At 44.4% G+C, this 25,863-nt stretch overlaps 58 non-coding genes across 58 annotated transcripts; 42 read left to right on the top strand and 16 right to left on the bottom strand.

Annotated features, from left to right (window-relative positions):
* The first annotated feature begins 673 nt into the window (after nt 1-673).
* Nucleotides 674-759, top strand: TRNAY-GUA (transfer RNA tyrosine (anticodon GUA)). Its single transcript is given in 2 exon segments — nt 674-710; nt 724-759. It is a non-coding gene; the product is annotated as a tRNA-Tyr (tRNA).
* A 129-nt stretch (nt 760-888) lies between these two features.
* Nucleotides 889-960, top strand: TRNAA-UGC (transfer RNA alanine (anticodon UGC)). Its single transcript has one exon. It is a non-coding gene; the product is annotated as a tRNA-Ala (tRNA).
* Nucleotides 961-1,159: 199 nt separating this feature from the next.
* On the bottom strand, nt 1,160-1,232 carry TRNAM-CAU (transfer RNA methionine (anticodon CAU)). The gene has a single exon. It is a non-coding gene; the product is annotated as a tRNA-Met (tRNA).
* A 157-nt stretch (nt 1,233-1,389) lies between these two features.
* Nucleotides 1,390-1,461, top strand: TRNAA-UGC (transfer RNA alanine (anticodon UGC)). Its single transcript has one exon. It is a non-coding gene; the product is annotated as a tRNA-Ala (tRNA).
* A 768-nt stretch (nt 1,462-2,229) lies between these two features.
* Nucleotides 2,230-2,315, top strand: TRNAY-GUA (transfer RNA tyrosine (anticodon GUA)). The gene is given in 2 exon segments: nt 2,230-2,266; nt 2,280-2,315. It is a non-coding gene; the product is annotated as a tRNA-Tyr (tRNA).
* A 129-nt stretch (nt 2,316-2,444) lies between these two features.
* TRNAA-UGC (transfer RNA alanine (anticodon UGC)) lies at nt 2,445-2,516 on the top strand. Its single transcript has one exon. It is a non-coding gene; the product is annotated as a tRNA-Ala (tRNA).
* A 199-nt stretch (nt 2,517-2,715) lies between these two features.
* TRNAM-CAU (transfer RNA methionine (anticodon CAU)) lies at nt 2,716-2,788 on the bottom strand. The gene has a single exon. It is a non-coding gene; the product is annotated as a tRNA-Met (tRNA).
* Nucleotides 2,789-2,945: 157 nt separating this feature from the next.
* On the top strand, nt 2,946-3,017 carry TRNAA-UGC (transfer RNA alanine (anticodon UGC)). The gene has a single exon. It is a non-coding gene; the product is annotated as a tRNA-Ala (tRNA).
* Nucleotides 3,018-3,785: 768 nt separating this feature from the next.
* TRNAY-GUA (transfer RNA tyrosine (anticodon GUA)) lies at nt 3,786-3,871 on the top strand. Its single transcript is given in 2 exon segments — nt 3,786-3,822; nt 3,836-3,871. It is a non-coding gene; the product is annotated as a tRNA-Tyr (tRNA).
* A 129-nt stretch (nt 3,872-4,000) lies between these two features.
* Nucleotides 4,001-4,072, top strand: TRNAA-CGC (transfer RNA alanine (anticodon CGC)). The gene has a single exon. It is a non-coding gene; the product is annotated as a tRNA-Ala (tRNA).
* A 199-nt stretch (nt 4,073-4,271) lies between these two features.
* On the bottom strand, nt 4,272-4,344 carry TRNAM-CAU (transfer RNA methionine (anticodon CAU)). Its single transcript has one exon. It is a non-coding gene; the product is annotated as a tRNA-Met (tRNA).
* Nucleotides 4,345-5,341: 997 nt separating this feature from the next.
* On the top strand, nt 5,342-5,427 carry TRNAY-GUA (transfer RNA tyrosine (anticodon GUA)). The gene is given in 2 exon segments: nt 5,342-5,378; nt 5,392-5,427. It is a non-coding gene; the product is annotated as a tRNA-Tyr (tRNA).
* A 129-nt stretch (nt 5,428-5,556) lies between these two features.
* On the top strand, nt 5,557-5,628 carry TRNAA-UGC (transfer RNA alanine (anticodon UGC)). The gene has a single exon. It is a non-coding gene; the product is annotated as a tRNA-Ala (tRNA).
* A 199-nt stretch (nt 5,629-5,827) lies between these two features.
* On the bottom strand, nt 5,828-5,900 carry TRNAM-CAU (transfer RNA methionine (anticodon CAU)). The gene has a single exon. It is a non-coding gene; the product is annotated as a tRNA-Met (tRNA).
* Nucleotides 5,901-6,057: 157 nt separating this feature from the next.
* On the top strand, nt 6,058-6,129 carry TRNAA-UGC (transfer RNA alanine (anticodon UGC)). Its single transcript has one exon. It is a non-coding gene; the product is annotated as a tRNA-Ala (tRNA).
* Nucleotides 6,130-6,897: 768 nt separating this feature from the next.
* TRNAY-GUA (transfer RNA tyrosine (anticodon GUA)) lies at nt 6,898-6,983 on the top strand. The gene is given in 2 exon segments: nt 6,898-6,934; nt 6,948-6,983. It is a non-coding gene; the product is annotated as a tRNA-Tyr (tRNA).
* A 129-nt stretch (nt 6,984-7,112) lies between these two features.
* Nucleotides 7,113-7,184, top strand: TRNAA-CGC (transfer RNA alanine (anticodon CGC)). The gene has a single exon. It is a non-coding gene; the product is annotated as a tRNA-Ala (tRNA).
* Nucleotides 7,185-7,383: 199 nt separating this feature from the next.
* Nucleotides 7,384-7,456, bottom strand: TRNAM-CAU (transfer RNA methionine (anticodon CAU)). The gene has a single exon. It is a non-coding gene; the product is annotated as a tRNA-Met (tRNA).
* A 997-nt stretch (nt 7,457-8,453) lies between these two features.
* Nucleotides 8,454-8,539, top strand: TRNAY-GUA (transfer RNA tyrosine (anticodon GUA)). Its single transcript is given in 2 exon segments — nt 8,454-8,490; nt 8,504-8,539. It is a non-coding gene; the product is annotated as a tRNA-Tyr (tRNA).
* Nucleotides 8,540-8,668: 129 nt separating this feature from the next.
* Nucleotides 8,669-8,740, top strand: TRNAA-UGC (transfer RNA alanine (anticodon UGC)). The gene has a single exon. It is a non-coding gene; the product is annotated as a tRNA-Ala (tRNA).
* A 199-nt stretch (nt 8,741-8,939) lies between these two features.
* Nucleotides 8,940-9,012, bottom strand: TRNAM-CAU (transfer RNA methionine (anticodon CAU)). The gene has a single exon. It is a non-coding gene; the product is annotated as a tRNA-Met (tRNA).
* Nucleotides 9,013-10,009: 997 nt separating this feature from the next.
* On the top strand, nt 10,010-10,095 carry TRNAY-GUA (transfer RNA tyrosine (anticodon GUA)). Its single transcript is given in 2 exon segments — nt 10,010-10,046; nt 10,060-10,095. It is a non-coding gene; the product is annotated as a tRNA-Tyr (tRNA).
* Nucleotides 10,096-10,224: 129 nt separating this feature from the next.
* On the top strand, nt 10,225-10,296 carry TRNAA-CGC (transfer RNA alanine (anticodon CGC)). Its single transcript has one exon. It is a non-coding gene; the product is annotated as a tRNA-Ala (tRNA).
* A 199-nt stretch (nt 10,297-10,495) lies between these two features.
* On the bottom strand, nt 10,496-10,568 carry TRNAM-CAU (transfer RNA methionine (anticodon CAU)). The gene has a single exon. It is a non-coding gene; the product is annotated as a tRNA-Met (tRNA).
* Nucleotides 10,569-11,565: 997 nt separating this feature from the next.
* On the top strand, nt 11,566-11,651 carry TRNAY-GUA (transfer RNA tyrosine (anticodon GUA)). The gene is given in 2 exon segments: nt 11,566-11,602; nt 11,616-11,651. It is a non-coding gene; the product is annotated as a tRNA-Tyr (tRNA).
* Nucleotides 11,652-11,780: 129 nt separating this feature from the next.
* Nucleotides 11,781-11,852, top strand: TRNAA-UGC (transfer RNA alanine (anticodon UGC)). The gene has a single exon. It is a non-coding gene; the product is annotated as a tRNA-Ala (tRNA).
* A 199-nt stretch (nt 11,853-12,051) lies between these two features.
* TRNAM-CAU (transfer RNA methionine (anticodon CAU)) lies at nt 12,052-12,124 on the bottom strand. Its single transcript has one exon. It is a non-coding gene; the product is annotated as a tRNA-Met (tRNA).
* Nucleotides 12,125-12,281: 157 nt separating this feature from the next.
* On the top strand, nt 12,282-12,353 carry TRNAA-UGC (transfer RNA alanine (anticodon UGC)). The gene has a single exon. It is a non-coding gene; the product is annotated as a tRNA-Ala (tRNA).
* Nucleotides 12,354-13,121: 768 nt separating this feature from the next.
* Nucleotides 13,122-13,207, top strand: TRNAY-GUA (transfer RNA tyrosine (anticodon GUA)). The gene is given in 2 exon segments: nt 13,122-13,158; nt 13,172-13,207. It is a non-coding gene; the product is annotated as a tRNA-Tyr (tRNA).
* Nucleotides 13,208-13,336: 129 nt separating this feature from the next.
* On the top strand, nt 13,337-13,408 carry TRNAA-UGC (transfer RNA alanine (anticodon UGC)). The gene has a single exon. It is a non-coding gene; the product is annotated as a tRNA-Ala (tRNA).
* A 199-nt stretch (nt 13,409-13,607) lies between these two features.
* Nucleotides 13,608-13,680, bottom strand: TRNAM-CAU (transfer RNA methionine (anticodon CAU)). The gene has a single exon. It is a non-coding gene; the product is annotated as a tRNA-Met (tRNA).
* Nucleotides 13,681-14,677: 997 nt separating this feature from the next.
* On the top strand, nt 14,678-14,763 carry TRNAY-GUA (transfer RNA tyrosine (anticodon GUA)). The gene is given in 2 exon segments: nt 14,678-14,714; nt 14,728-14,763. It is a non-coding gene; the product is annotated as a tRNA-Tyr (tRNA).
* Nucleotides 14,764-14,892: 129 nt separating this feature from the next.
* On the top strand, nt 14,893-14,964 carry TRNAA-UGC (transfer RNA alanine (anticodon UGC)). Its single transcript has one exon. It is a non-coding gene; the product is annotated as a tRNA-Ala (tRNA).
* A 199-nt stretch (nt 14,965-15,163) lies between these two features.
* TRNAM-CAU (transfer RNA methionine (anticodon CAU)) lies at nt 15,164-15,236 on the bottom strand. Its single transcript has one exon. It is a non-coding gene; the product is annotated as a tRNA-Met (tRNA).
* A 997-nt stretch (nt 15,237-16,233) lies between these two features.
* TRNAY-GUA (transfer RNA tyrosine (anticodon GUA)) lies at nt 16,234-16,319 on the top strand. The gene is given in 2 exon segments: nt 16,234-16,270; nt 16,284-16,319. It is a non-coding gene; the product is annotated as a tRNA-Tyr (tRNA).
* Nucleotides 16,320-16,448: 129 nt separating this feature from the next.
* On the top strand, nt 16,449-16,520 carry TRNAA-CGC (transfer RNA alanine (anticodon CGC)). The gene has a single exon. It is a non-coding gene; the product is annotated as a tRNA-Ala (tRNA).
* A 199-nt stretch (nt 16,521-16,719) lies between these two features.
* Nucleotides 16,720-16,792, bottom strand: TRNAM-CAU (transfer RNA methionine (anticodon CAU)). Its single transcript has one exon. It is a non-coding gene; the product is annotated as a tRNA-Met (tRNA).
* Nucleotides 16,793-17,789: 997 nt separating this feature from the next.
* TRNAY-GUA (transfer RNA tyrosine (anticodon GUA)) lies at nt 17,790-17,875 on the top strand. The gene is given in 2 exon segments: nt 17,790-17,826; nt 17,840-17,875. It is a non-coding gene; the product is annotated as a tRNA-Tyr (tRNA).
* A 129-nt stretch (nt 17,876-18,004) lies between these two features.
* Nucleotides 18,005-18,076, top strand: TRNAA-UGC (transfer RNA alanine (anticodon UGC)). The gene has a single exon. It is a non-coding gene; the product is annotated as a tRNA-Ala (tRNA).
* A 199-nt stretch (nt 18,077-18,275) lies between these two features.
* Nucleotides 18,276-18,348, bottom strand: TRNAM-CAU (transfer RNA methionine (anticodon CAU)). The gene has a single exon. It is a non-coding gene; the product is annotated as a tRNA-Met (tRNA).
* Nucleotides 18,349-18,505: 157 nt separating this feature from the next.
* Nucleotides 18,506-18,577, top strand: TRNAA-UGC (transfer RNA alanine (anticodon UGC)). Its single transcript has one exon. It is a non-coding gene; the product is annotated as a tRNA-Ala (tRNA).
* A 768-nt stretch (nt 18,578-19,345) lies between these two features.
* On the top strand, nt 19,346-19,431 carry TRNAY-GUA (transfer RNA tyrosine (anticodon GUA)). Its single transcript is given in 2 exon segments — nt 19,346-19,382; nt 19,396-19,431. It is a non-coding gene; the product is annotated as a tRNA-Tyr (tRNA).
* Nucleotides 19,432-19,560: 129 nt separating this feature from the next.
* Nucleotides 19,561-19,632, top strand: TRNAA-UGC (transfer RNA alanine (anticodon UGC)). Its single transcript has one exon. It is a non-coding gene; the product is annotated as a tRNA-Ala (tRNA).
* Nucleotides 19,633-19,831: 199 nt separating this feature from the next.
* On the bottom strand, nt 19,832-19,904 carry TRNAM-CAU (transfer RNA methionine (anticodon CAU)). The gene has a single exon. It is a non-coding gene; the product is annotated as a tRNA-Met (tRNA).
* A 157-nt stretch (nt 19,905-20,061) lies between these two features.
* Nucleotides 20,062-20,133, top strand: TRNAA-UGC (transfer RNA alanine (anticodon UGC)). Its single transcript has one exon. It is a non-coding gene; the product is annotated as a tRNA-Ala (tRNA).
* A 768-nt stretch (nt 20,134-20,901) lies between these two features.
* TRNAY-GUA (transfer RNA tyrosine (anticodon GUA)) lies at nt 20,902-20,987 on the top strand. The gene is given in 2 exon segments: nt 20,902-20,938; nt 20,952-20,987. It is a non-coding gene; the product is annotated as a tRNA-Tyr (tRNA).
* Nucleotides 20,988-21,116: 129 nt separating this feature from the next.
* Nucleotides 21,117-21,188, top strand: TRNAA-CGC (transfer RNA alanine (anticodon CGC)). Its single transcript has one exon. It is a non-coding gene; the product is annotated as a tRNA-Ala (tRNA).
* A 199-nt stretch (nt 21,189-21,387) lies between these two features.
* TRNAM-CAU (transfer RNA methionine (anticodon CAU)) lies at nt 21,388-21,460 on the bottom strand. The gene has a single exon. It is a non-coding gene; the product is annotated as a tRNA-Met (tRNA).
* Nucleotides 21,461-22,457: 997 nt separating this feature from the next.
* TRNAY-GUA (transfer RNA tyrosine (anticodon GUA)) lies at nt 22,458-22,543 on the top strand. The gene is given in 2 exon segments: nt 22,458-22,494; nt 22,508-22,543. It is a non-coding gene; the product is annotated as a tRNA-Tyr (tRNA).
* Nucleotides 22,544-22,672: 129 nt separating this feature from the next.
* On the top strand, nt 22,673-22,744 carry TRNAA-UGC (transfer RNA alanine (anticodon UGC)). The gene has a single exon. It is a non-coding gene; the product is annotated as a tRNA-Ala (tRNA).
* Nucleotides 22,745-22,943: 199 nt separating this feature from the next.
* On the bottom strand, nt 22,944-23,016 carry TRNAM-CAU (transfer RNA methionine (anticodon CAU)). Its single transcript has one exon. It is a non-coding gene; the product is annotated as a tRNA-Met (tRNA).
* Nucleotides 23,017-23,173: 157 nt separating this feature from the next.
* On the top strand, nt 23,174-23,245 carry TRNAA-UGC (transfer RNA alanine (anticodon UGC)). Its single transcript has one exon. It is a non-coding gene; the product is annotated as a tRNA-Ala (tRNA).
* Nucleotides 23,246-24,013: 768 nt separating this feature from the next.
* On the top strand, nt 24,014-24,099 carry TRNAY-GUA (transfer RNA tyrosine (anticodon GUA)). Its single transcript is given in 2 exon segments — nt 24,014-24,050; nt 24,064-24,099. It is a non-coding gene; the product is annotated as a tRNA-Tyr (tRNA).
* Nucleotides 24,100-24,228: 129 nt separating this feature from the next.
* TRNAA-UGC (transfer RNA alanine (anticodon UGC)) lies at nt 24,229-24,300 on the top strand. The gene has a single exon. It is a non-coding gene; the product is annotated as a tRNA-Ala (tRNA).
* Nucleotides 24,301-24,499: 199 nt separating this feature from the next.
* Nucleotides 24,500-24,572, bottom strand: TRNAM-CAU (transfer RNA methionine (anticodon CAU)). The gene has a single exon. It is a non-coding gene; the product is annotated as a tRNA-Met (tRNA).
* A 157-nt stretch (nt 24,573-24,729) lies between these two features.
* TRNAA-UGC (transfer RNA alanine (anticodon UGC)) lies at nt 24,730-24,801 on the top strand. Its single transcript has one exon. It is a non-coding gene; the product is annotated as a tRNA-Ala (tRNA).
* A 768-nt stretch (nt 24,802-25,569) lies between these two features.
* Nucleotides 25,570-25,655, top strand: TRNAY-GUA (transfer RNA tyrosine (anticodon GUA)). Its single transcript is given in 2 exon segments — nt 25,570-25,606; nt 25,620-25,655. It is a non-coding gene; the product is annotated as a tRNA-Tyr (tRNA).
* A 129-nt stretch (nt 25,656-25,784) lies between these two features.
* On the top strand, nt 25,785-25,856 carry TRNAA-UGC (transfer RNA alanine (anticodon UGC)). The gene has a single exon. It is a non-coding gene; the product is annotated as a tRNA-Ala (tRNA).
* Nucleotides 25,857-25,863: the final 7 nt, after the last annotated feature.

The following is a 25,863-nucleotide window of genomic DNA, read 5'->3' as shown; positions in this document are numbered from 1 at the left end:
GCTTAATCTGTCAGACGTTTGCCTTGAAAAATCCCATGAAATGGGGCTATCTCATTTTTGATGATTATAGATCAAAAGAATCCTACTTGTTGAAGACATCAAAGTGATGATTCATCTTGACAACCATAATGCTTTGATGATAGAAATCTGTCGCATCTCTCTTGATCATTGGTAAGGGTTCTTCTTCTAAACCAGAGACTCTTTACAGTAGCTTTTAGAAAAACGGAATATTTTGTTTATCTCAATCACCTTCAATCTACAGATTTTTCCGTTCTCTTTCCTTTTGAAAATGCATCCAAAATGCACGTTCTTGATGCTGGGTGCGTAGTAATGACTCCCATAACTTTCTGTCATTTCTTTCATGGTTCCGCGCAGCCATCCATTTGCCACCAATGCTGCCCAAGGTCTTTGTATCAAAGTTCCTTTCCTTTCTGTAAAATTGAAATTTGGAGCACCCCTGCTTATCCCCAAGCCAAGACAGAACATGAACTTTGGTCTGAAATCCTCCTTTGGGGTGATAAGACGTACCTTACAGTGTGCTCTAAGAACTGGTGACTTTGAGAGGGAGCTGCAGGTAATGTTCATGATTTTCATCGATCTGCTCCTGATCCCCACCCCCACAACCTTTCTTGAGCGAGAGATAATTACAGCGCTGAAAGATACTTCAGCCACTCCTTCGATAGCTCAGTTGGTAGAGCGGAGGACTGTAGCATAAAGTCAGACATCCTTAGGTCGCTGGTTCAAATCCGGCTCGAAGGATTTTTTGCTTCGATTTCCATATCTTTCACTTTTATTCAAACAATACCTTCCATTGATTATGATCGAGACTTTGCAGTCCCTGGGTTTCAGGGATTCCTTGCATCCATCAAACAGCTCGAGTGCAAAAGTGGGGATGTAGCTCAGTGGTAGAGCGCATGCTTTGCATGTATGAGGTCCCGGGTTCAATCCCCGGCATCTCCAGGAGCCTCTGTTCCTTATCTTGGCTTTTTTCCAGAAGGCTAGCCTGCCATCATGCAGAAAGAAGAAGTTTGTCATGCAGTTGGGGTGAGAGCCCCACTTAAATAGTCAGACATTTGCTTTGGAAAAATCTTTGAACTAGGCATAGTTTGCGCATTTCAAGAAAATCGGAGAATTTTGCATTCCAAAAGAAGGAAATAAATGCCCTCTCTGAGGATCGAACTCAGGACCTTCAGATTATGAGACTGACGCGCTGCCTACTGCGCTAAGAAGGCTGTATATAGGCATCTGTACATAAGACCATGAAGATCATCCAGGTACAAGGCTGAAGGATTTTCCTGACTGACATTGTATACTGCAGAGTCGAATGGGGTGATGTGGCCGTCGGTTCAATGCAGGGTTTCCAATCATACAGTCAAACCTTGCAGAAGTGGGGATGTAGCTCAGTGGTAGAGCGCATGCTTTGCATGTATGAGGCCCCGGGTTCAATCCCCGGCATCTCCAGACTTTTGCCATGCTTACCTTGGATTTTGGGCCGAAAGCTAGGCTGGCATCATGATGAAGGAAGAGATATGTCCTCCAACCGGGATGAGGACCCCGCTTAATCTGTCAGACGTTTGCCTTGAAAAATCCCATGAAATGGGGCTATCTCATTTTTGATGATTATAGATCAAAAGAATCCTACTTGTTGAAGACATCAAAGTGATGATTCATCTTGACAACCATAATGCTTTGATGATAGAAATCTGTCGCATCTCTCTTGATCATTGGTAAGGGTTCTTCTTCTAAACCAGAGACTCTTTACAGTAGCTTTTAGAAAAACGGAATATTTTGTTTATCTCAATCACCTTCAATCTACAGATTTTTCCGTTCTCTTTCCTTTTGAAAATGCATCCAAAATGCACGTTCTTGATGCTGGGTGCGTAGTAATGACTCCCATAACTTTCTGTCATTTCTTTCATGGTTCCGCGCAGCCATCCATTTGCCACCAATGCTGCCCAAGGTCTTTGTATCAAAGTTCCTTTCCTTTCTGTAAAATTGAAATTTGGAGCACCCCTGCTTATCCCCAAGCCAAGACAGAACATGAACTTTGGTCTGAAATCCTCCTTTGGGGTGATAAGACGTACCTTACAGTGTGCTCTAAGAACTGGTGACTTTGAGAGGGAGCTGCAGGTAATGTTCATGATTTTCATCGATCTGCTCCTGATCCCCACCCCCACAACCTTTCTTGAGCGAGAGATAATTACAGCGCTGAAAGATACTTCAGCCACTCCTTCGATAGCTCAGTTGGTAGAGCGGAGGACTGTAGCATAAAGTCAGACATCCTTAGGTCGCTGGTTCAAATCCGGCTCGAAGGATTTTTTGCTTCGATTTCCATATCTTTCACTTTTATTCAAACAATACCTTCCATTGATTATGATCGAGACTTTGCAGTCCCTGGGTTTCAGGGATTCCTTGCATCCATCAAACAGCTCGAGTGCAAAAGTGGGGATGTAGCTCAGTGGTAGAGCGCATGCTTTGCATGTATGAGGTCCCGGGTTCAATCCCCGGCATCTCCAGGAGCCTCTGTTCCTTATCTTGGCTTTTTTCCAGAAGGCTAGCCTGCCATCATGCAGAAAGAAGAAGTTTGTCATGCAGTTGGGGTGAGAGCCCCACTTAAATAGTCAGACATTTGCTTTGGAAAAATCTTTGAACTAGGCATAGTTTGCGCATTTCAAGAAAATCGGAGAATTTTGCATTCCAAAAGAAGGAAATAAATGCCCTCTCTGAGGATCGAACTCAGGACCTTCAGATTATGAGACTGACGCGCTGCCTACTGCGCTAAGAAGGCTGTATATAGGCATCTGTACATAAGACCATGAAGATCATCCAGGTACAAGGCTGAAGGATTTTCCTGACTGACATTGTATACTGCAGAGTCGAATGGGGTGATGTGGCCGTCGGTTCAATGCAGGGTTTCCAATCATACAGTCAAACCTTGCAGAAGTGGGGATGTAGCTCAGTGGTAGAGCGCATGCTTTGCATGTATGAGGCCCCGGGTTCAATCCCCGGCATCTCCAGACTTTTGCCATGCTTACCTTGGATTTTGGGCCGAAAGCTAGGCTGGCATCATGATGAAGGAAGAGATATGTCCTCCAACCGGGATGAGGACCCCGCTTAATCTGTCAGACGTTTGCCTTGAAAAATCCCATGAAATGGGGCTATCTCATTTTTGATGATTATAGATCAAAAGAATCCTACTTGTTGAAGACATCAAAGTGATGATTCATCTTGACAACCATAATGCTTTGATGATAGAAATCTGTCGCATCTCTCTTGATCATTGGTAAGGGTTCTTCTTCTAAACCAGAGACTCTTTACAGTAGCTTTTAGAAAAACGGAATATTTTGTTTATCTCAATCACCTTCAATCTACAGATTTTTCCGTTCTCTTTCCTTTTGAAAATGCATCCAAAATGCACGTTCTTGATGCTGGGTGCGTAGTAATGACTCCCATAACTTTCTGTCATTTCTTTCATGGTTCCGCGCAGCCATCCATTTGCCACCAATGCTGCCCAAGGTCTTTGTATCAAAGTTCCTTTCCTTTCTGTAAAATTGAAATTTGGAGCACCCCTGCTTATCCCCAAGCCAAGACAGAACATGAACTTTGGTCTGAAATCCTCCTTTGGGGTGATAAGACGTACCTTACAGTGTGCTCTAAGAACTGGTGACTTTGAGAGGGAGCTGCAGGTAATGTTCATGATTTTCATCGATCTGCTCCTGATCCCCACCCCCACAACCTTTCTTGAGCGAGAGATAATTACAGCGCTGAAAGATACTTCAGCCACTCCTTCGATAGCTCAGTTGGTAGAGCGGAGGACTGTAGCATAAAGTCAGACATCCTTAGGTCGCTGGTTCAAATCCGGCTCGAAGGATTTTGTGCTTCGATTTCCATATATTTCACTTTTATTCAAACAATACCTTCCATTGATTATGATCGAGACTTTGCAGTCCCTGGGTTTCAGGGATTCCTTGCATCCATCAAACAGCTCGAGTGCAAAAGTGGGGATGTAGCTCAGTGGTAGAGCGCATGCTTCGCATGTATGAGGTCCCGGGTTCAATCCCCGGCATCTCCAGGAGCCTCTGTTCCTTATCTTGGCTTTTTTCCAGAAGGCTAGCCTGCCATCATGCAGAAAGAAGAAGTTTGTCATGCAGTTGGGGTGAGAGCCCCACTTAAATAGTCAGACATTTGCTTTGGAAAAATCTTTGAACTAGGCATAGTTTGCGCATTTCAAGAAAATCGGAGAATTTTGCATTCCAAAAGAAGGAAATAAATGCCCTCTCTGAGGATCGAACTCAGGACCTTCAGATTATGAGACTGACGCGCTGCCTACTGCGCTAAGAAGGCTGTATATAGGCATCTGTACATAAGACCATGAAGATCATCCAGGTACAAGGCTGAAGGATTTTCCTGACTGACATTGTATACTGCAGAGTCGAATGGGGTGATGTGGCCGTCGGTTCAATGCAGGGTTTCCAATCATACAGTCAAACCTTGCAGAAGTGGGGATGTAGCTCAGTGGAAGAGTGCATGCTTTGCATGTATGAGGCCCCGGGTTCAATCCCCGGCATCTCCAGACTTTTGCCATGCTTACCTTGGATTTTGGGCCGAAAGCTAGGCTGGCATCATGATGAAGGAAGAGATATGTCCTCCAACCGGGATGAGGACCCCGCTTAATCTGTCAGACGTTTGCCTTGAAAAATCCCATGAAATGGGGCTATCTCATTTTTGATGATTATAGATCAAAAGAATCCTACTTGTTGAAGACATCAAAGTGATGATTCATCTTGACAACCATAATGCTTTGATGATAGAAATCTGTCGCATCTCTCTTGATCATTGGTAAGGGTTCTTCTTCTAAACCAGAGACTCTTTACAGTAGCTTTTAGAAAAACGGAATATTTTGTTTATCTCAATCACCTTCAATCTACAGATTTTTCCGTTCTCTTTCCTTTTGAAAATGCATCCAAAATGCACGTTCTTGATGCTGGGTGCGTAGTAATGACTCCCATAACTTTCTGTCATTTCTTTCATGGTTCCGCGCAGCCATCCATTTGCCACCAATGCTGCCCAAGGTCTTTGTATCAAAGTTCCTTTCCTTTCTGTAAAATTGAAATTTGGAGCACCCCTGCTTATCCCCAAGCCAAGACAGAACATGAACTTTGGTCTGAAATCCTCCTTTGGGGTGATAAGACGTACCTTACAGTGTGCTCTAAGAACTGGTGACTTTGAGAGGGAGCTGCAGGTAATGTTCATGATTTTCATCGATCTGCTCCTGATCCCCACCCCCACAACCTTTCTTGAGCGAGAGATAATTACAGCGCTGAAAGATACTTCAGCCACTCCTTCGATAGCTCAGTTGGTAGAGCGGAGGACTGTAGCATAAAGTCAGACATCCTTAGGTCGCTGGTTCAAATCCGGCTCGAAGGATTTTTTGCTTCGATTTCCATATCTTTCACTTTTATTCAAACAATACCTTCCATTGATTATGATCGAGACTTTGCAGTCCCTGGGTTTCAGGGATTCCTTGCATCCATCAAACAGCTCGAGTGCAAAAGTGGGGATGTAGCTCAGTGGTAGAGCGCATGCTTTGCATGTATGAGGTCCCGGGTTCAATCCCCGGCATCTCCAGGAGCCTCTGTTCCTTATCTTGGCTTTTTTCCAGAAGGCTAGCCTGCCATCATGCAGAAAGAAGAAGTTTGTCATGCAGTTGGGGTGAGAGCCCCACTTAAATAGTCAGACATTTGCTTTGGAAAAATCTTTGAACTAGGCATAGTTTGCGCATTTCAAGAAAATCGGAGAATTTTGCATTCCAAAAGAAGGAAATAAATGCCCTCTCTGAGGATCGAACTCAGGACCTTCAGATTATGAGACTGACGCGCTGCCTACTGCGCTAAGAAGGCTGTATATAGGCATCTGTACATAAGACCATGAAGATCATCCAGGTACAAGGCTGAAGGATTTTCCTGACTGACATTGTATACTGCAGAGTCGAATGGGGTGATGTGGCCGTCGGTTCAATGCAGGGTTTCCAATCATACAGTCAAACCTTGCAGAAGTGGGGATGTAGCTCAGTGGTAGAGCGCATGCTTTGCATGTATGAGGCCCCGGGTTCAATCCCCGGCATCTCCAGACTTTTGCCATGCTTACCTTGGATTTTGGGCCGAAAGCTAGGCTGGCATCATGATGAAGGAAGAGATATGTCCTCCAACCGGGATGAGGACCCCGCTTAATCTGTCAGACGTTTGCCTTGAAAAATCCCATGAAATGGGGCTATCTCATTTTTGATGATTATAGATCAAAAGAATCCTACTTGTTGAAGACATCAAAGTGATGATTCATCTTGACAACCATAATGCTTTGATGATAGAAATCTGTCGCATCTCTCTTGATCATTGGTAAGGGTTCTTCTTCTAAACCAGAGACTCTTTACAGTAGCTTTTAGAAAAACGGAATATTTTGTTTATCTCAATCACCTTCAATCTACAGATTTTTCCGTTCTCTTTCCTTTTGAAAATGCATCCAAAATGCACGTTCTTGATGCTGGGTGCGTAGTAATGACTCCCATAACTTTCTGTCATTTCTTTCATGGTTCCGCGCAGCCATCCATTTGCCACCAATGCTGCCCAAGGTCTTTGTATCAAAGTTCCTTTCCTTTCTGTAAAATTGAAATTTGGAGCACCCCTGCTTATCCCCAAGCCAAGACAGAACATGAACTTTGGTCTGAAATCCTCCTTTGGGGTGATAAGACGTACCTTACAGTGTGCTCTAAGAACTGGTGACTTTGAGAGGGAGCTGCAGGTAATGTTCATGATTTTCATCGATCTGCTCCTGATCCCCACCCCCACAACCTTTCTTGAGCGAGAGATAATTACAGCGCTGAAAGATACTTCAGCCACTCCTTCGATAGCTCAGTTGGTAGAGCGGAGGACTGTAGCATAAAGTCAGACATCCTTAGGTCGCTGGTTCAAATCCGGCTCGAAGGATTTTGTGCTTCGATTTCCATATATTTCACTTTTATTCAAACAATACCTTCCATTGATTATGATCGAGACTTTGCAGTCCCTGGGTTTCAGGGATTCCTTGCATCCATCAAACAGCTCGAGTGCAAAAGTGGGGATGTAGCTCAGTGGTAGAGCGCATGCTTCGCATGTATGAGGTCCCGGGTTCAATCCCCGGCATCTCCAGGAGCCTCTGTTCCTTATCTTGGCTTTTTTCCAGAAGGCTAGCCTGCCATCATGCAGAAAGAAGAAGTTTGTCATGCAGTTGGGGTGAGAGCCCCACTTAAATAGTCAGACATTTGCTTTGGAAAAATCTTTGAACTAGGCATAGTTTGCGCATTTCAAGAAAATCGGAGAATTTTGCATTCCAAAAGAAGGAAATAAATGCCCTCTCTGAGGATCGAACTCAGGACCTTCAGATTATGAGACTGACGCGCTGCCTACTGCGCTAAGAAGGCTGTATATAGGCATCTGTACATAAGACCATGAAGATCATCCAGGTACAAGGCTGAAGGATTTTCCTGACTGACATTGTATACTGCAGAGTCGAATGGGGTGATGTGGCCGTCGGTTCAATGCAGGGTTTCCAATCATACAGTCAAACCTTGCAGAAGTGGGGATGTAGCTCAGTGGAAGAGTGCATGCTTTGCATGTATGAGGCCCCGGGTTCAATCCCCGGCATCTCCAGACTTTTGCCATGCTTACCTTGGATTTTGGGCCGAAAGCTAGGCTGGCATCATGATGAAGGAAGAGATATGTCCTCCAACCGGGATGAGGACCCCGCTTAATCTGTCAGACGTTTGCCTTGAAAAATCCCATGAAATGGGGCTATCTCATTTTTGATGATTATAGATCAAAAGAATCCTACTTGTTGAAGACATCAAAGTGATGATTCATCTTGACAACCATAATGCTTTGATGATAGAAATCTGTCGCATCTCTCTTGATCATTGGTAAGGGTTCTTCTTCTAAACCAGAGACTCTTTACAGTAGCTTTTAGAAAAACGGAATATTTTGTTTATCTCAATCACCTTCAATCTACAGATTTTTCCGTTCTCTTTCCTTTTGAAAATGCATCCAAAATGCACGTTCTTGATGCTGGGTGCGTAGTAATGACTCCCATAACTTTCTGTCATTTCTTTCATGGTTCCGCGCAGCCATCCATTTGCCACCAATGCTGCCCAAGGTCTTTGTATCAAAGTTCCTTTCCTTTCTGTAAAATTGAAATTTGGAGCACCCCTGCTTATCCCCAAGCCAAGACAGAACATGAACTTTGGTCTGAAATCCTCCTTTGGGGTGATAAGACGTACCTTACAGTGTGCTCTAAGAACTGGTGACTTTGAGAGGGAGCTGCAGGTAATGTTCATGATTTTCATCGATCTGCTCCTGATCCCCACCCCCACAACCTTTCTTGAGCGAGAGATAATTACAGCGCTGAAAGATACTTCAGCCACTCCTTCGATAGCTCAGTTGGTAGAGCGGAGGACTGTAGCATAAAGTCAGACATCCTTAGGTCGCTGGTTCAAATCCGGCTCGAAGGATTTTTTGCTTCGATTTCCATATCTTTCACTTTTATTCAAACAATACCTTCCATTGATTATGATCGAGACTTTGCAGTCCCTGGGTTTCAGGGATTCCTTGCATCCATCAAACAGCTCGAGTGCAAAAGTGGGGATGTAGCTCAGTGGTAGAGCGCATGCTTTGCATGTATGAGGTCCCGGGTTCAATCCCCGGCATCTCCAGGAGCCTCTGTTCCTTATCTTGGCTTTTTTCCAGAAGGCTAGCCTGCCATCATGCAGAAAGAAGAAGTTTGTCATGCAGTTGGGGTGAGAGCCCCACTTAAATAGTCAGACATTTGCTTTGGAAAAATCTTTGAACTAGGCATAGTTTGCGCATTTCAAGAAAATCGGAGAATTTTGCATTCCAAAAGAAGGAAATAAATGCCCTCTCTGAGGATCGAACTCAGGACCTTCAGATTATGAGACTGACGCGCTGCCTACTGCGCTAAGAAGGCTGTATATAGGCATCTGTACATAAGACCATGAAGATCATCCAGGTACAAGGCTGAAGGATTTTCCTGACTGACATTGTATACTGCAGAGTCGAATGGGGTGATGTGGCCGTCGGTTCAATGCAGGGTTTCCAATCATACAGTCAAACCTTGCAGAAGTGGGGATGTAGCTCAGTGGTAGAGCGCATGCTTTGCATGTATGAGGCCCCGGGTCCAATCCCCGGCATCTCCAGACTTTTGCCATGCTTACCTTGGATTTTGGGCCGAAAGCTAGGCTGGCATCATGATGAAGGAAGAGATATGTCCTCCAACCGGGATGAGGACCCCGCTTAATCTGTCAGACGTTTGCCTTGAAAAATCCCATGAAATGGGGCTATCTCATTTTTGATGATTATAGATCAAAAGAATCCTACTTGTTGAAGACATCAAAGTGATGATTCATCTTGACAACCATAATGCTTTGATGATAGAAATCTGTCGCATCTCTCTTGATCATTGGTAAGGGTTCTTCTTCTAAACCAGAGACTCTTTACAGTAGCTTTTAGAAAAACGGAATATTTTGTTTATCTCAATCACCTTCAATCTACAGATTTTTCCGTTCTCTTTCCTTTTGAAAATGCATCCAAAATGCACGTTCTTGATGCTGGGTGCGTAGTAATGACTCCCATAACTTTCTGTCATTTCTTTCATGGTTCCGCGCAGCCATCCATTTGCCACCAATGCTGCCCAAGGTCTTTGTATCAAAGTTCCTTTCCTTTCTGTAAAATTGAAATTTGGAGCACCCCTGCTTATCCCCAAGCCAAGACAGAACATGAACTTTGGTCTGAAATCCTCCTTTGGGGTGATAAGACGTACCTTACAGTGTGCTCTAAGAACTGGTGACTTTGAGAGGGAGCTGCAGGTAATGTTCATGATTTTCATCGATCTGCTCCTGATCCCCACCCCCACAACCTTTCTTGAGCGAGAGATAATTACAGCGCTGAAAGATACTTCAGCCACTCCTTCGATAGCTCAGTTGGTAGAGCGGAGGACTGTAGCATAAAGTCAGACATCCTTAGGTCGCTGGTTCAAATCCGGCTCGAAGGATTTTGTGCTTCGATTTCCATATATTTCACTTTTATTCAAACAATACCTTCCATTGATTATGATCGAGACTTTGCAGTCCCTGGGTTTCAGGGATTCCTTGCATCCATCAAACAGCTCGAGTGCAAAAGTGGGGATGTAGCTCAGTGGTAGAGCGCATGCTTCGCATGTATGAGGTCCCGGGTTCAATCCCCGGCATCTCCAGGAGCCTCTGTTCCTTATCTTGGCTTTTTTCCAGAAGGCTAGCCTGCCATCATGCAGAAAGAAGAAGTTTGTCATGCAGTTGGGGTGAGAGCCCCACTTAAATAGTCAGACATTTGCTTTGGAAAAATCTTTGAACTAGGCATAGTTTGCGCATTTCAAGAAAATCGGAGAATTTTGCATTCCAAAAGAAGGAAATAAATGCCCTCTCTGAGGATCGAACTCAGGACCTTCAGATTATGAGACTGACGCGCTGCCTACTGCGCTAAGAAGGCTGTATATAGGCATCTGTACATAAGACCATGAAGATCATCCAGGTACAAGGCTGAAGGATTTTCCTGACTGACATTGTATACTGCAGAGTCGAATGGGGTGATGTGGCCGTCGGTTCAATGCAGGGTTTCCAATCATACAGTCAAACCTTGCAGAAGTGGGGATGTAGCTCAGTGGAAGAGTGCATGCTTTGCATGTATGAGGCCCTGGGTTCAATCCCCGGCATCTCCAGACTTTTGCCATGCTTACCTTGGATTTTGGGCCGAAAGCTAGGCTGGCATCATGATGAAGGAAGAGATATGTCCTCCAACCGGGATGAGGACCCCGCTTAATCTGTCAGACGTTTGCCTTGAAAAATCCCATGAAATGGGGCTATCTCATTTTTGATGATTATAGATCAAAAGAATCCTACTTGTTGAAGACATCAAAGTGATGATTCATCTTGACAACCATAATGCTTTGATGATAGAAATCTGTCGCATCTCTCTTGATCATTGGTAAGGGTTCTTCTTCTAAACCAGAGACTCTTTACAGTAGCTTTTAGAAAAACGGAATATTTTGTTTATCTCAATCACCTTCAATCTACAGATTTTTCCGTTCTCTTTCCTTTTGAAAATGCATCCAAAATGCACGTTCTTGATGCTGGGTGCGTAGTAATGACTCCCATAACTTTCTGTCATTTCTTTCATGGTTCCGCGCAGCCATCCATTTGCCACCAATGCTGCCCAAGGTCTTTGTATCAAAGTTCCTTTCCTTTCTGTAAAATTGAAATTTGGAGCACCCCTGCTTATCCCCAAGCCAAGACAGAACATGAACTTTGGTCTGAAATCCTCCTTTGGGGTGATAAGACGTACCTTACAGTGTGCTCTAAGAACTGGTGACTTTGAGAGGGAGCTGCAGGTAATGTTCATGATTTTCATCGATCTGCTCCTGATCCCCACCCCCACAACCTTTCTTGAGCGAGAGATAATTACAGCGCTGAAAGATACTTCAGCCACTCCTTCGATAGCTCAGTTGGTAGAGCGGAGGACTGTAGCATAAAGTCAGACATCCTTAGGTCGCTGGTTCAAATCCGGCTCGAAGGATTTTTTGCTTCGATTTCCATATCTTTCACTTTTATTCAAACAATACCTTCCATTGATTATGATCGAGACTTTGCAGTCCCTGGGTTTCAGGGATTCCTTGCATCCATCAAACAGCTCGAGTGCAAAAGTGGGGATGTAGCTCAGTGGTAGAGCGCATGCTTTGCATGTATGAGGTCCCGGGTTCAATCCCCGGCATCTCCAGGAGCCTCTGTTCCTTATCTTGGCTTTTTTCCAGAAGGCTAGCCTGCCATCATGCAGAAAGAAGAAGTTTGTCATGCAGTTGGGGTGAGAGCCCCACTTAAATAGTCAGACATTTGCTTTGGAAAAATCTTTGAACTAGGCATAGTTTGCGCATTTCAAGAAAATCGGAGAATTTTGCATTCCAAAAGAAGGAAATAAATGCCCTCTCTGAGGATCGAACTCAGGACCTTCAGATTATGAGACTGACGCGCTGCCTACTGCGCTAAGAAGGCTGTATATAGGCATCTGTACATAAGACCATGAAGATCATCCAGGTACAAGGCTGAAGGATTTTCCTGACTGACATTGTATACTGCAGAGTCGAATGGGGTGATGTGGCCGTCGGTTCAATGCAGGGTTTCCAATCATACAGTCAAACCTTGCAGAAGTGGGGATGTAGCTCAGTGGTAGAGCGCATGCTTTGCATGTATGAGGCCCCGGGTTCAATCCCCGGCATCTCCAGACTTTTGCCATGCTTACCTTGGATTTTGGGCCGAAAGCTAGGCTGGCATCATGATGAAGGAAGAGATATGTCCTCCAACCGGGATGAGGACCCCGCTTAATCTGTCAGACGTTTGCCTTGAAAAATCCCATGAAATGGGGCTATCTCATTTTTGATGATTATAGATCAAAAGAATCCTACTTGTTGAAGACATCAAAGTGATGATTCATCTTGACAACCATAATGCTTTGATGATAGAAATCTGTCGCATCTCTCTTGATCATTGGTAAGGGTTCTTCTTCTAAACCAGAGACTCTTTACAGTAGCTTTTAGAAAAACGGAATATTTTGTTTATCTCAATCACCTTCAATCTACAGATTTTTCCGTTCTCTTTCCTTTTGAAAATGCATCCAAAATGCACGTTCTTGATGCTGGGTGCGTAGTAATGACTCCCATAACTTTCTGTCATTTCTTTCATGGTTCCGCGCAGCCATCCATTTGCCACCAATGCTGCCCAAGGTCTTTGTATCAAAGTTCCTTTCCTTTCTGTAAAATTGAAATTTGGAGCACCCCTGCTTATCCCCAAGCCAAGACAGAACATGAACTTTGGTCTGAAATCCTCCTTTGGGGTGATAAGACGTACCTTACAGTGTGCTCTAAGAACTGGTGACTTTGAGAGGGAGCTGCAGGTAATGTTCATGATTTTCATCGATCTGCTCCTGATCCCCACCCCCACAACCTTTCTTGAGCGAGAGATAATTACAGCGCTGAAAGATACTTCAGCCACTCCTTCGATAGCTCAGTTGGTAGAGCGGAGGACTGTAGCATAAAGTCAGACATCCTTAGGTCGCTGGTTCAAATCCGGCTCGAAGGATTTTTTGCTTCGATTTCCATATCTTTCACTTTTATTCAAACAATACCTTCCATTGATTATGATCGAGACTTTGCAGTCCCTGGGTTTCAGGGATTCCTTGCATCCATCAAACAGCTCGAGTGCAAAAGTGGGGATGTAGCTCAGTGGTAGAGCGCATGCTTTGCATGTATGAGGTCCCGGGTTCAATCCCCGGCATCTCCAGGAGCCTCTGTTCCTTATCTTGGCTTTTTTCCAGAAGGCTAGCCTGCCATCATGCAGAAAGAAGAAGTTTGTCATGCAGTTGGGGTGAGAGCCCCACTTAAATAGTCAGACATTTGCTTTGGAAAAATCTTTGAACTAGGCATAGTTTGCGCATTTCAAGAAAATCGGAGAATTTTGCATTCCAAAAGAAGGAAATAAATGCCCTCTCTGAGGATCGAACTCAGGACCTTCAGATTATGAGACTGACGCGCTGCCTACTGCGCTAAGAAGGCTGTATATAGGCATCTGTACATAAGACCATGAAGATCATCCAGGTACAAGGCTGAAGGATTTTCCTGACTGACATTGTATACTGCAGAGTCGAATGGGGTGATGTGGCCGTCGGTTCAATGCAGGGTTTCCAATCATACAGTCAAACCTTGCAGAAGTGGGGATGTAGCTCAGTGGAAGAGTGCATGCTTTGCATGTATGAGGCCCCGGGTTCAATCCCCGGCATCTCCAGACTTTTGCCATGCTTACCTTGGATTTTGGGCCGAAAGCTAGGCTGGCATCATGATGAAGGAAGAGATATGTCCTCCAACCGGGATGAGGACCCCGCTTAATCTGTCAGACGTTTGCCTTGAAAAATCCCATGAAATGGGGCTATCTCATTTTTGATGATTATAGATCAAAAGAATCCTACTTGTTGAAGACATCAAAGTGATGATTCATCTTGACAACCATAATGCTTTGATGATAGAAATCTGTCGCATCTCTCTTGATCATTGGTAAGGGTTCTTCTTCTAAACCAGAGACTCTTTACAGTAGCTTTTAGAAAAACGGAATATTTTGTTTATCTCAATCACCTTCAATCTACAGATTTTTCCGTTCTCTTTCCTTTTGAAAATGCATCCAAAATGCACGTTCTTGATGCTGGGTGCGTAGTAATGACTCCCATAACTTTCTGTCATTTCTTTCATGGTTCCGCGCAGCCATCCATTTGCCACCAATGCTGCCCAAGGTCTTTGTATCAAAGTTCCTTTCCTTTCTGTAAAATTGAAATTTGGAGCACCCCTGCTTATCCCCAAGCCAAGACAGAACATGAACTTTGGTCTGAAATCCTCCTTTGGGGTGATAAGACGTACCTTACAGTGTGCTCTAAGAACTGGTGACTTTGAGAGGGAGCTGCAGGTAATGTTCATGATTTTCATCGATCTGCTCCTGATCCCCACCCCCACAACCTTTCTTGAGCGAGAGATAATTACAGCGCTGAAAGATACTTCAGCCACTCCTTCGATAGCTCAGTTGGTAGAGCGGAGGACTGTAGCATAAAGTCAGACATCCTTAGGTCGCTGGTTCAAATCCGGCTCGAAGGATTTTTTGCTTCGATTTCCATATCTTTCACTTTTATTCAAACAATACCTTCCATTGATTATGATCGAGACTTTGCAGTCCCTGGGTTTCAGGGATTCCTTGCATCCATCAAACAGCTCGAGTGCAAAAGTGGGGATGTAGCTCAGTGGTAGAGCGCATGCTTTGCATGTATGAGGTCCCGGGTTCAATCCCCGGCATCTCCAGGAGCCTCTGTTCCTTATCTTGGCTTTTTTCCAGAAGGCTAGCCTGCCATCATGCAGAAAGAAGAAGTTTGTCATGCAGTTGGGGTGAGAGCCCCACTTAAATAGTCAGACATTTGCTTTGGAAAAATCTTTGAACTAGGCATAGTTTGCGCATTTCAAGAAAATCGGAGAATTTTGCATTCCAAAAGAAGGAAATAAATGCCCTCTCTGAGGATCGAACTCAGGACCTTCAGATTATGAGACTGACGCGCTGCCTACTGCGCTAAGAAGGCTGTATATAGGCATCTGTACATAAGACCATGAAGATCATCCAGGTACAAGGCTGAAGGATTTTCCTGACTGACATTGTATACTGCAGAGTCGAATGGGGTGATGTGGCCGTCGGTTCAATGCAGGGTTTCCAATCATACAGTCAAACCTTGCAGAAGTGGGGATGTAGCTCAGTGGTAGAGCGCATGCTTTGCATGTATGAGGCCCCGGGTCCAATCCCCGGCATCTCCAGACTTTTGCCATGCTTACCTTGGATTTTGGGCCGAAAGCTAGGCTGGCATCATGATGAAGGAAGAGATATGTCCTCCAACCGGGATGAGGACCCCGCTTAATCTGTCAGACGTTTGCCTTGAAAAATCCCATGAAATGGGGCTATCTCATTTTTGATGATTATAGATCAAAAGAATCCTACTTGTTGAAGACATCAAAGTGATGATTCATCTTGACAACCATAATGCTTTGATGATAGAAATCTGTCGCATCTCTCTTGATCATTGGTAAGGGTTCTTCTTCTAAACCAGAGACTCTTTACAGTAGCTTTTAGAAAAACGGAATATTTTGTTTATCTCAATCACCTTCAATCTACAGATTTTTCCGTTCTCTTTCCTTTTGAAAATGCATCCAAAATGCACGTTCTTGATGCTGGGTGCGTAGTAATGACTCCCATAACTTTCTGTCATTTCTTTCATGGTTCCGCGCAGCCATCCATTTGCCACCAATGCTGCCCAAGGTCTTTGTATCAAAGTTCCTTTCCTTTCTGTAAAATTGAAATTTGGAGCACCCCTGCTTATCCCCAAGCCAAGACAGAACATGAACTTTGGTCTGAAATCCTCCTTTGGGGTGATAAGACGTACCTTACAGTGTGCTCTAAGAACTGGTGACTTTGAGAGGGAGCTGCAGGTAATGTTCATGATTTTCATCGATCTGCTCCTGATCCCCACCCCCACAACCTTTCTTGAGCGAGAGATAATTACAGCGCTGAAAGATACTTCAGCCACTCCTTCGATAGCTCAGTTGGTAGAGCGGAGGACTGTAGCATAAAGTCAGACATCCTTAGGTCGCTGGTTCAAATCCGGCTCGAAGGATTTTGTGCTTCGATTTCCATATATTTCACTTTTATTCAAACAATACCTTCCATTGATTATGATCGAGACTTTGCAGTCCCTGGGTTTCAGGGATTCCTTGCATCCATCAAACAGCTCGAGTGCAAAAGTGGGGATGTAGCTCAGTGGTAGAGCGCATGCTTCGCATGTATGAGGTCCCGGGTTCAATCCCCGGCATCTCCAGGAGCCTCTGTTCCTTATCTTGGCTTTTTTCCAGAAGGCTAGCCTGCCATCATGCAGAAAGAAGAAGTTTGTCATGCAGTTGGGGTGAGAGCCCCACTTAAATAGTCAGACATTTGCTTTGGAAAAATCTTTGAACTAGGCATAGTTTGCGCATTTCAAGAAAATCGGAGAATTTTGCATTCCAAAAGAAGGAAATAAATGCCCTCTCTGAGGATCGAACTCAGGACCTTCAGATTATGAGACTGACGCGCTGCCTACTGCGCTAAGAAGGCTGTATATAGGCATCTGTACATAAGACCATGAAGATCATCCAGGTACAAGGCTGAAGGATTTTCCTGACTGACATTGTATACTGCAGAGTCGAATGGGGTGATGTGGCCGTCGGTTCAATGCAGGGTTTCCAATCATACAGTCAAACCTTGCAGAAGTGGGGATGTAGCTCAGTGGAAGAGTGCATGCTTTGCATGTATGAGGCCCCGGGTTCAATCCCCGGCATCTCCAGACTTTTGCCATGCTTACCTTGGATTTTGGGCCGAAAGCTAGGCTGGCATCATGATGAAGGAAGAGATATGTCCTCCAACCGGGATGAGGACCCCGCTTAATCTGTCAGACGTTTGCCTTGAAAAATCCCATGAAATGGGGCTATCTCATTTTTGATGATTATAGATCAAAAGAATCCTACTTGTTGAAGACATCAAAGTGATGATTCATCTTGACAACCATAATGCTTTGATGATAGAAATCTGTCGCATCTCTCTTGATCATTGGTAAGGGTTCTTCTTCTAAACCAGAGACTCTTTACAGTAGCTTTTAGAAAAACGGAATATTTTGTTTATCTCAATCACCTTCAATCTACAGATTTTTCCGTTCTCTTTCCTTTTGAAAATGCATCCAAAATGCACGTTCTTGATGCTGGGTGCGTAGTAATGACTCCCATAACTTTCTGTCATTTCTTTCATGGTTCCGCGCAGCCATCCATTTGCCACCAATGCTGCCCAAGGTCTTTGTATCAAAGTTCCTTTCCTTTCTGTAAAATTGAAATTTGGAGCACCCCTGCTTATCCCCAAGCCAAGACAGAACATGAACTTTGGTCTGAAATCCTCCTTTGGGGTGATAAGACGTACCTTACAGTGTGCTCTAAGAACTGGTGACTTTGAGAGGGAGCTGCAGGTAATGTTCATGATTTTCATCGATCTGCTCCTGATCCCCACCCCCACAACCTTTCTTGAGCGAGAGATAATTACAGCGCTGAAAGATACTTCAGCCACTCCTTCGATAGCTCAGTTGGTAGAGCGGAGGACTGTAGCATAAAGTCAGACATCCTTAGGTCGCTGGTTCAAATCCGGCTCGAAGGATTTTTTGCTTCGATTTCCATATCTTTCACTTTTATTCAAACAATACCTTCCATTGATTATGATCGAGACTTTGCAGTCCCTGGGTTTCAGGGATTCCTTGCATCCATCAAACAGCTCGAGTGCAAAAGTGGGGATGTAGCTCAGTGGTAGAGCGCATGCTTTGCATGTATGAGGTCCCGGGTTCAATCCCCGGCATCTCCAGGAGCCTCTGTTCCTTATCTTGGCTTTTTTCCAGAAGGCTAGCCTGCCATCATGCAGAAAGAAGAAGTTTGTCATGCAGTTGGGGTGAGAGCCCCACTTAAATAGTCAGACATTTGCTTTGGAAAAATCTTTGAACTAGGCATAGTTTGCGCATTTCAAGAAAATCGGAGAATTTTGCATTCCAAAAGAAGGAAATAAATGCCCTCTCTGAGGATCGAACTCAGGACCTTCAGATTATGAGACTGACGCGCTGCCTACTGCGCTAAGAAGGCTGTATATAGGCATCTGTACATAAGACCATGAAGATCATCCAGGTACAAGGCTGAAGGATTTTCCTGACTGACATTGTATACTGCAGAGTCGAATGGGGTGATGTGGCCGTCGGTTCAATGCAGGGTTTCCAATCATACAGTCAAACCTTGCAGAAGTGGGGATGTAGCTCAGTGGTAGAGCGCATGCTTTGCATGTATGAGGCCCCGGGTTCAATCCCCGGCATCTCCAGACTTTTGCCATGCTTACCTTGGATTTTGGGCCGAAAGCTAGGCTGGCATCATGATGAAGGAAGAGATATGTCCTCCAACCGGGATGAGGACCCCGCTTAATCTGTCAGACGTTTGCCTTGAAAAATCCCATGAAATGGGGCTATCTCATTTTTGATGATTATAGATCAAAAGAATCCTACTTGTTGAAGACATCAAAGTGATGATTCATCTTGACAACCATAATGCTTTGATGATAGAAATCTGTCGCATCTCTCTTGATCATTGGTAAGGGTTCTTCTTCTAAACCAGAGACTCTTTACAGTAGCTTTTAGAAAAACGGAATATTTTGTTTATCTCAATCACCTTCAATCTACAGATTTTTCCGTTCTCTTTCCTTTTGAAAATGCATCCAAAATGCACGTTCTTGATGCTGGGTGCGTAGTAATGACTCCCATAACTTTCTGTCATTTCTTTCATGGTTCCGCGCAGCCATCCATTTGCCACCAATGCTGCCCAAGGTCTTTGTATCAAAGTTCCTTTCCTTTCTGTAAAATTGAAATTTGGAGCACCCCTGCTTATCCCCAAGCCAAGACAGAACATGAACTTTGGTCTGAAATCCTCCTTTGGGGTGATAAGACGTACCTTACAGTGTGCTCTAAGAACTGGTGACTTTGAGAGGGAGCTGCAGGTAATGTTCATGATTTTCATCGATCTGCTCCTGATCCCCACCCCCACAACCTTTCTTGAGCGAGAGATAATTACAGCGCTGAAAGATACTTCAGCCACTCCTTCGATAGCTCAGTTGGTAGAGCGGAGGACTGTAGCATAAAGTCAGACATCCTTAGGTCGCTGGTTCAAATCCGGCTCGAAGGATTTTTTGCTTCGATTTCCATATCTTTCACTTTTATTCAAACAATACCTTCCATTGATTATGATCGAGACTTTGCAGTCCCTGGGTTTCAGGGATTCCTTGCATCCATCAAACAGCTCGAGTGCAAAAGTGGGGATGTAGCTCAGTGGTAGAGCGCATGCTTTGCATGTATGAGGTCCCGGGTTCAATCCCCGGCATCTCCAGGAGCCTCTGTTCCTTATCTTGGCTTTTTTCCAGAAGGCTAGCCTGCCATCATGCAGAAAGAAGAAGTTTGTCATGCAGTTGGGGTGAGAGCCCCACTTAAATAGTCAGACATTTGCTTTGGAAAAATCTTTGAACTAGGCATAGTTTGCGCATTTCAAGAAAATCGGAGAATTTTGCATTCCAAAAGAAGGAAATAAATGCCCTCTCTGAGGATCGAACTCAGGACCTTCAGATTATGAGACTGACGCGCTGCCTACTGCGCTAAGAAGGCTGTATATAGGCATCTGTACATAAGACCATGAAGATCATCCAGGTACAAGGCTGAAGGATTTTCCTGACTGACATTGTATACTGCAGAGTCGAATGGGGTGATGTGGCCGTCGGTTCAATGCAGGGTTTCCAATCATACAGTCAAACCTTGCAGAAGTGGGGATGTAGCTCAGTGGTAGAGCGCATGCTTTGCATGTATGAGGCCCCGGGTTCAATCCCCGGCATCTCCAGACTTTTGCCATGCTTACCTTGGATTTTGGGCCGAAAGCTAGGCTGGCATCATGATGAAGGAAGAGATATGTCCTCCAACCGGGATGAGGACCCCGCTTAATCTGTCAGACGTTTGCCTTGAAAAATCCCATGAAATGGGGCTATCTCATTTTTGATGATTATAGATCAAAAGAATCCTACTTGTTGAAGACATCAAAGTGATGATTCATCTTGACAACCATAATGCTTTGATGATAGAAATCTGTCGCATCTCTCTTGATCATTGGTAAGGGTTCTTCTTCTAAACCAGAGACTCTTTACAGTAGCTTTTAGAAAAACGGAATATTTTGTTTATCTCAATCACCTTCAATCTACAGATTTTTCCGTTCTCTTTCCTTTTGAAAATGCATCCAAAATGCACGTTCTTGATGCTGGGTGCGTAGTAATGACTCCCATAACTTTCTGTCATTTCTTTCATGGTTCCGCGCAGCCATCCATTTGCCACCAATGCTGCCCAAGGTCTTTGTATCAAAGTTCCTTTCCTTTCTGTAAAATTGAAATTTGGAGCACCCCTGCTTATCCCCAAGCCAAGACAGAACATGAACTTTGGTCTGAAATCCTCCTTTGGGGTGATAAGACGTACCTTACAGTGTGCTCTAAGAACTGGTGACTTTGAGAGGGAGCTGCAGGTAATGTTCATGATTTTCATCGATCTGCTCCTGATCCCCACCCCCACAACCTTTCTTGAGCGAGAGATAATTACAGCGCTGAAAGATACTTCAGCCACTCCTTCGATAGCTCAGTTGGTAGAGCGGAGGACTGTAGCATAAAGTCAGACATCCTTAGGTCGCTGGTTCAAATCCGGCTCGAAGGATTTTGTGCTTCGATTTCCATATATTTCACTTTTATTCAAACAATACCTTCCATTGATTATGATCGAGACTTTGCAGTCCCTGGGTTTCAGGGATTCCTTGCATCCATCAAACAGCTCGAGTGCAAAAGTGGGGATGTAGCTCAGTGGTAGAGCGCATGCTTCGCATGTATGAGGTCCCGGGTTCAATCCCCGGCATCTCCAGGAGCCTCTGTTCCTTATCTTGGCTTTTTTCCAGAAGGCTAGCCTGCCATCATGCAGAAAGAAGAAGTTTGTCATGCAGTTGGGGTGAGAGCCCCACTTAAATAGTCAGACATTTGCTTTGGAAAAATCTTTGAACTAGGCATAGTTTGCGCATTTCAAGAAAATCGGAGAATTTTGCATTCCAAAAGAAGGAAATAAATGCCCTCTCTGAGGATCGAACTCAGGACCTTCAGATTATGAGACTGACGCGCTGCCTACTGCGCTAAGAAGGCTGTATATAGGCATCTGTACATAAGACCATAAAGATCATCCAGGTACAAGGCTGAAGGATTTTCCTGACTGACATTGTATACTGCAGAGTCGAATGGGGTGATGTGGCCGTCGGTTCAATGCAGGGTTTCCAATCATACAGTCAAACCTTGCAGAAGTGGGGATGTAGCTGAGTGGAAGAGTGCATGCTTTGCATGTATGAGGCCCCGGGTTCAATCCCCGGCATCTCCAGACTTTTGCCATGCTTACCTTGGATTTTGGGCCGAAAGCTAGGCTGGCATCATGATGAAGGAAGAGATATGTCCTCCAACCGGGATGAGGACCCCGCTTAATCTGTCAGACGTTTGCCTTGAAAAATCCCATGAAATGGGGCTATCTCATTTTTGATGATTATAGATCAAAAGAATCCTACTTGTTGAAGACATCAAAGTGATGATTCATCTTGACAACCATAATGCTTTGATGATAGAAATCTGTCGCATCTCTCTTGATCATTGGTAAGGGTTCTTCTTCTAAACCAGAGACTCTTTACAGTAGCTTTTAGAAAAACGGAATATTTTGTTTATCTCAATCACCTTCAATCTACAGATTTTTCCGTTCTCTTTCCTTTTGAAAATGCATCCAAAATGCACGTTCTTGATGCTGGGTGCGTAGTAATGACTCCCATAACTTTCTGTCATTTCTTTCATGGTTCCGCGCAGCCATCCATTTGCCACCAATGCTGCCCAAGGTCTTTGTATCAAAGTTCCTTTCCTTTCTGTAAAATTGAAATTTGGAGCACCCCTGCTTATCCCCAAGCCAAGACAGAACATGAACTTTGGTCTGAAATCCTCCTTTGGGGTGATAAGACGTACCTTACAGTGTGCTCTAAGAACTGGTGACTTTGAGAGGGAGCTGCAGGTAATGTTCATGATTTTCATCGATCTGCTCCTGATCCCCACCCCCACAACCTTTCTTGAGCGAGAGATAATTACAGCGCTGAAAGATACTTCAGCCACTCCTTCGATAGCTCAGTTGGTAGAGCGGAGGACTGTAGCATAAAGTCAGACATCCTTAGGTCGCTGGTTCAAATCCGGCTCGAAGGATTTTTTGCTTCGATTTCCATATCTTTCACTTTTATTCAAACAATACCTTCCATTGATTATGATCGAGACTTTGCAGTCCCTGGGTTTCAGGGATTCCTTGCATCCATCAAACAGCTCGAGTGCAAAAGTGGGGATGTAGCTCAGTGGTAGAGCGCATGCTTTGCATGTATGAGGTCCCGGGTTCAATCCCCGGCATCTCCAGGAGCCTCTGTTCCTTATCTTGGCTTTTTTCCAGAAGGCTAGCCTGCCATCATGCAGAAAGAAGAAGTTTGTCATGCAGTTGGGGTGAGAGCCCCACTTAAATAGTCAGACATTTGCTTTGGAAAAATCTTTGAACTAGGCATAGTTTGCGCATTTCAAGAAAATCGGAGAATTTTGCATTCCAAAAGAAGGAAATAAATGCCCTCTCTGAGGATCGAACTCAGGACCTTCAGATTATGAGACTGACGCGCTGCCTACTGCGCTAAGAAGGCTGTATATAGGCATCTGTACATAAGACCATGAAGATCATCCAGGTACAAGGCTGAAGGATTTTCCTGACTGACATTGTATACTGCAGAGTCGAATGGGGTGATGTGGCCGTCGGTTCAATGCAGGGTTTCCAATCATACAGTCAAACCTTGCAGAAGTGGGGATGTAGCTCAGTGGTAGAGCGCATGCTTTGCATGTATGAGGCCCCGGGTTCAATCCCCGGCATCTCCAGACTTTTGCCATGCTTACCTTGGATTTTGGGCCGAAAGCTAGGCTGGCATCATGATGAAGGAAGAGATATGTCCTCCAACCGGGATGAGGACCCCGCTTAATCTGTCAGACGTTTGCCTTGAAAAATCCCATGAAATGGGGCTATCTCATTTTTGATGATTATAGATCAAAAGAATCCTACTTGTTGAAGACATCAAAGTGATGATTCATCTTGACAACCATAATGCTTTGATGATAGAAATCTGTCGCATCTCTCTTGATCATTGGTAAGGGTTCTTCTTCTAAACCAGAGACTCTTTACAGTAGCTTTTAGAAAAACGGAATATTTTGTTTATCTCAATCACCTTCAATCTACAGATTTTTCCGTTCTCTTTCCTTTTGAAAATGCATCCAAAATGCACGTTCTTGATGCTGGGTGCGTAGTAATGACTCCCATAACTTTCTGTCATTTCTTTCATGGTTCCGCGCAGCCATCCATTTGCCACCAATGCTGCCCAAGGTCTTTGTATCAAAGTTCCTTTCCTTTCTGTAAAATTGAAATTTGGAGCACCCCTGCTTATCCCCAAGCCAAGACAGAACATGAACTTTGGTCTGAAATCCTCCTTTGGGGTGATAAGACGTACCTTACAGTGTGCTCTAAGAACTGGTGACTTTGAGAGGGAGCTGCAGGTAATGTTCATGATTTTCATCGATCTGCTCCTGATCCCCACCCCCACAACCTTTCTTGAGCGAGAGATAATTACAGCGCTGAAAGATACTTCAGCCACTCCTTCGATAGCTCAGTTGGTAGAGCGGAGGACTGTAGCATAAAGTCAGACATCCTTAGGTCGCTGGTTCAAATCCGGCTCGAAGGATTTTTTGCTTCGATTTCCATATCTTTCACTTTTATTCAAACAATACCTTCCATTGATTATGATCGAGACTTTGCAGTCCCTGGGTTTCAGGGATTCCTTGCATCCATCAAACAGCTCGAGTGCAAAAGTGGGGATGTAGCTCAGTGGTAGAGCGCATGCTTTGCATGTATGAGGTCCCGGGTTCAATCCCCGGCATCTCCAGGAGCCTCTGTTCCTTATCTTGGCTTTTTTCCAGAAGGCTAGCCTGCCATCATGCAGAAAGAAGAAGTTTGTCATGCAGTTGGGGTGAGAGCCCCACTTAAATAGTCAGACATTTGCTTTGGAAAAATCTTTGAACTAGGCATAGTTTGCGCATTTCAAGAAAATCGGAGAATTTTGCATTCCAAAAGAAGGAAATAAATGCCCTCTCTGAGGATCGAACTCAGGACCTTCAGATTATGAGACTGACGCGCTGCCTACTGCGCTAAGAAGGCTGTATATAGGCATCTGTACATAAGACCATGAAGATCATCCAGGTACAAGGCTGAAGGATTTTCCTGACTGACATTGTATACTGCAGAGTCGAATGGGGTGATGTGGCCGTCGGTTCAATGCAGGGTTTCCAATCATACAGTCAAACCTTGCAGAAGTGGGGATGTAGCTCAGTGGTAGAGCGCATGCTTTGCATGTATGAGGCCCCGGGTTCAATCCCCGGCATCTCCAGACTTTTGCCATGCTTACCTTGGATTTTGGGCCGAAAGCTAGGCTGGCATCATGATGAAGGAAGAGATATGTCCTCCAACCGGGATGAGGACCCCGCTTAATCTGTCAGACGTTTGCCTTGAAAAATCCCATGAAATGGGGCTATCTCATTTTTGATGATTATAGATCAAAAGAATCCTACTTGTTGAAGACATCAAAGTGATGATTCATCTTGACAACCATAATGCTTTGATGATAGAAATCTGTCGCATCTCTCTTGATCATTGGTAAGGGTTCTTCTTCTAAACCAGAGACTCTTTACAGTAGCTTTTAGAAAAACGGAATATTTTGTTTATCTCAATCACCTTCAATCTACAGATTTTTCCGTTCTCTTTCCTTTTGAAAATGCATCCAAAATGCACGTTCTTGATGCTGGGTGCGTAGTAATGACTCCCATAACTTTCTGTCATTTCTTTCATGGTTCCGCGCAGCCATCCATTTGCCACCAATGCTGCCCAAGGTCTTTGTATCAAAGTTCCTTTCCTTTCTGTAAAATTGAAATTTGGAGCACCCCTGCTTATCCCCAAGCCAAGACAGAACATGAACTTTGGTCTGAAATCCTCCTTTGGGGTGATAAGACGTACCTTACAGTGTGCTCTAAGAACTGGTGACTTTGAGAGGGAGCTGCAGGTAATGTTCATGATTTTCATCGATCTGCTCCTGATCCCCACCCCCACAACCTTTCTTGAGCGAGAGATAATTACAGCGCTGAAAGATACTTCAGCCACTCCTTCGATAGCTCAGTTGGTAGAGCGGAGGACTGTAGCATAAAGTCAGACATCCTTAGGTCGCTGGTTCAAATCCGGCTCGAAGGATTTTTTGCTTCGATTTCCATATCTTTCACTTTTATTCAAACAATACCTTCCATTGATTATGATCGAGACTTTGCAGTCCCTGGGTTTCAGGGATTCCTTGCATCCATCAAACAGCTCGAGTGCAAAAGTGGGGATGTAGCTCAGTGGTAGAGCGCATGCTTTGCATGTATGAGGTCCCGGGTTCAATCCCCGGCATCTCCAGGAGCCT

The sequence above is a fragment of the Triturus cristatus genome, chromosome 4_1 (assembly GCF_964204655.1).
Source record: "Triturus cristatus chromosome 4_1, aTriCri1.1, whole genome shotgun sequence".
NCBI lineage: Eukaryota > Metazoa > Chordata > Amphibia > Caudata > Salamandridae > Triturus > Triturus cristatus.
The sequence above is the reverse complement of the archived record's forward strand: the minus strand, read 5'-3'. Positions and strand labels throughout refer to the sequence as shown.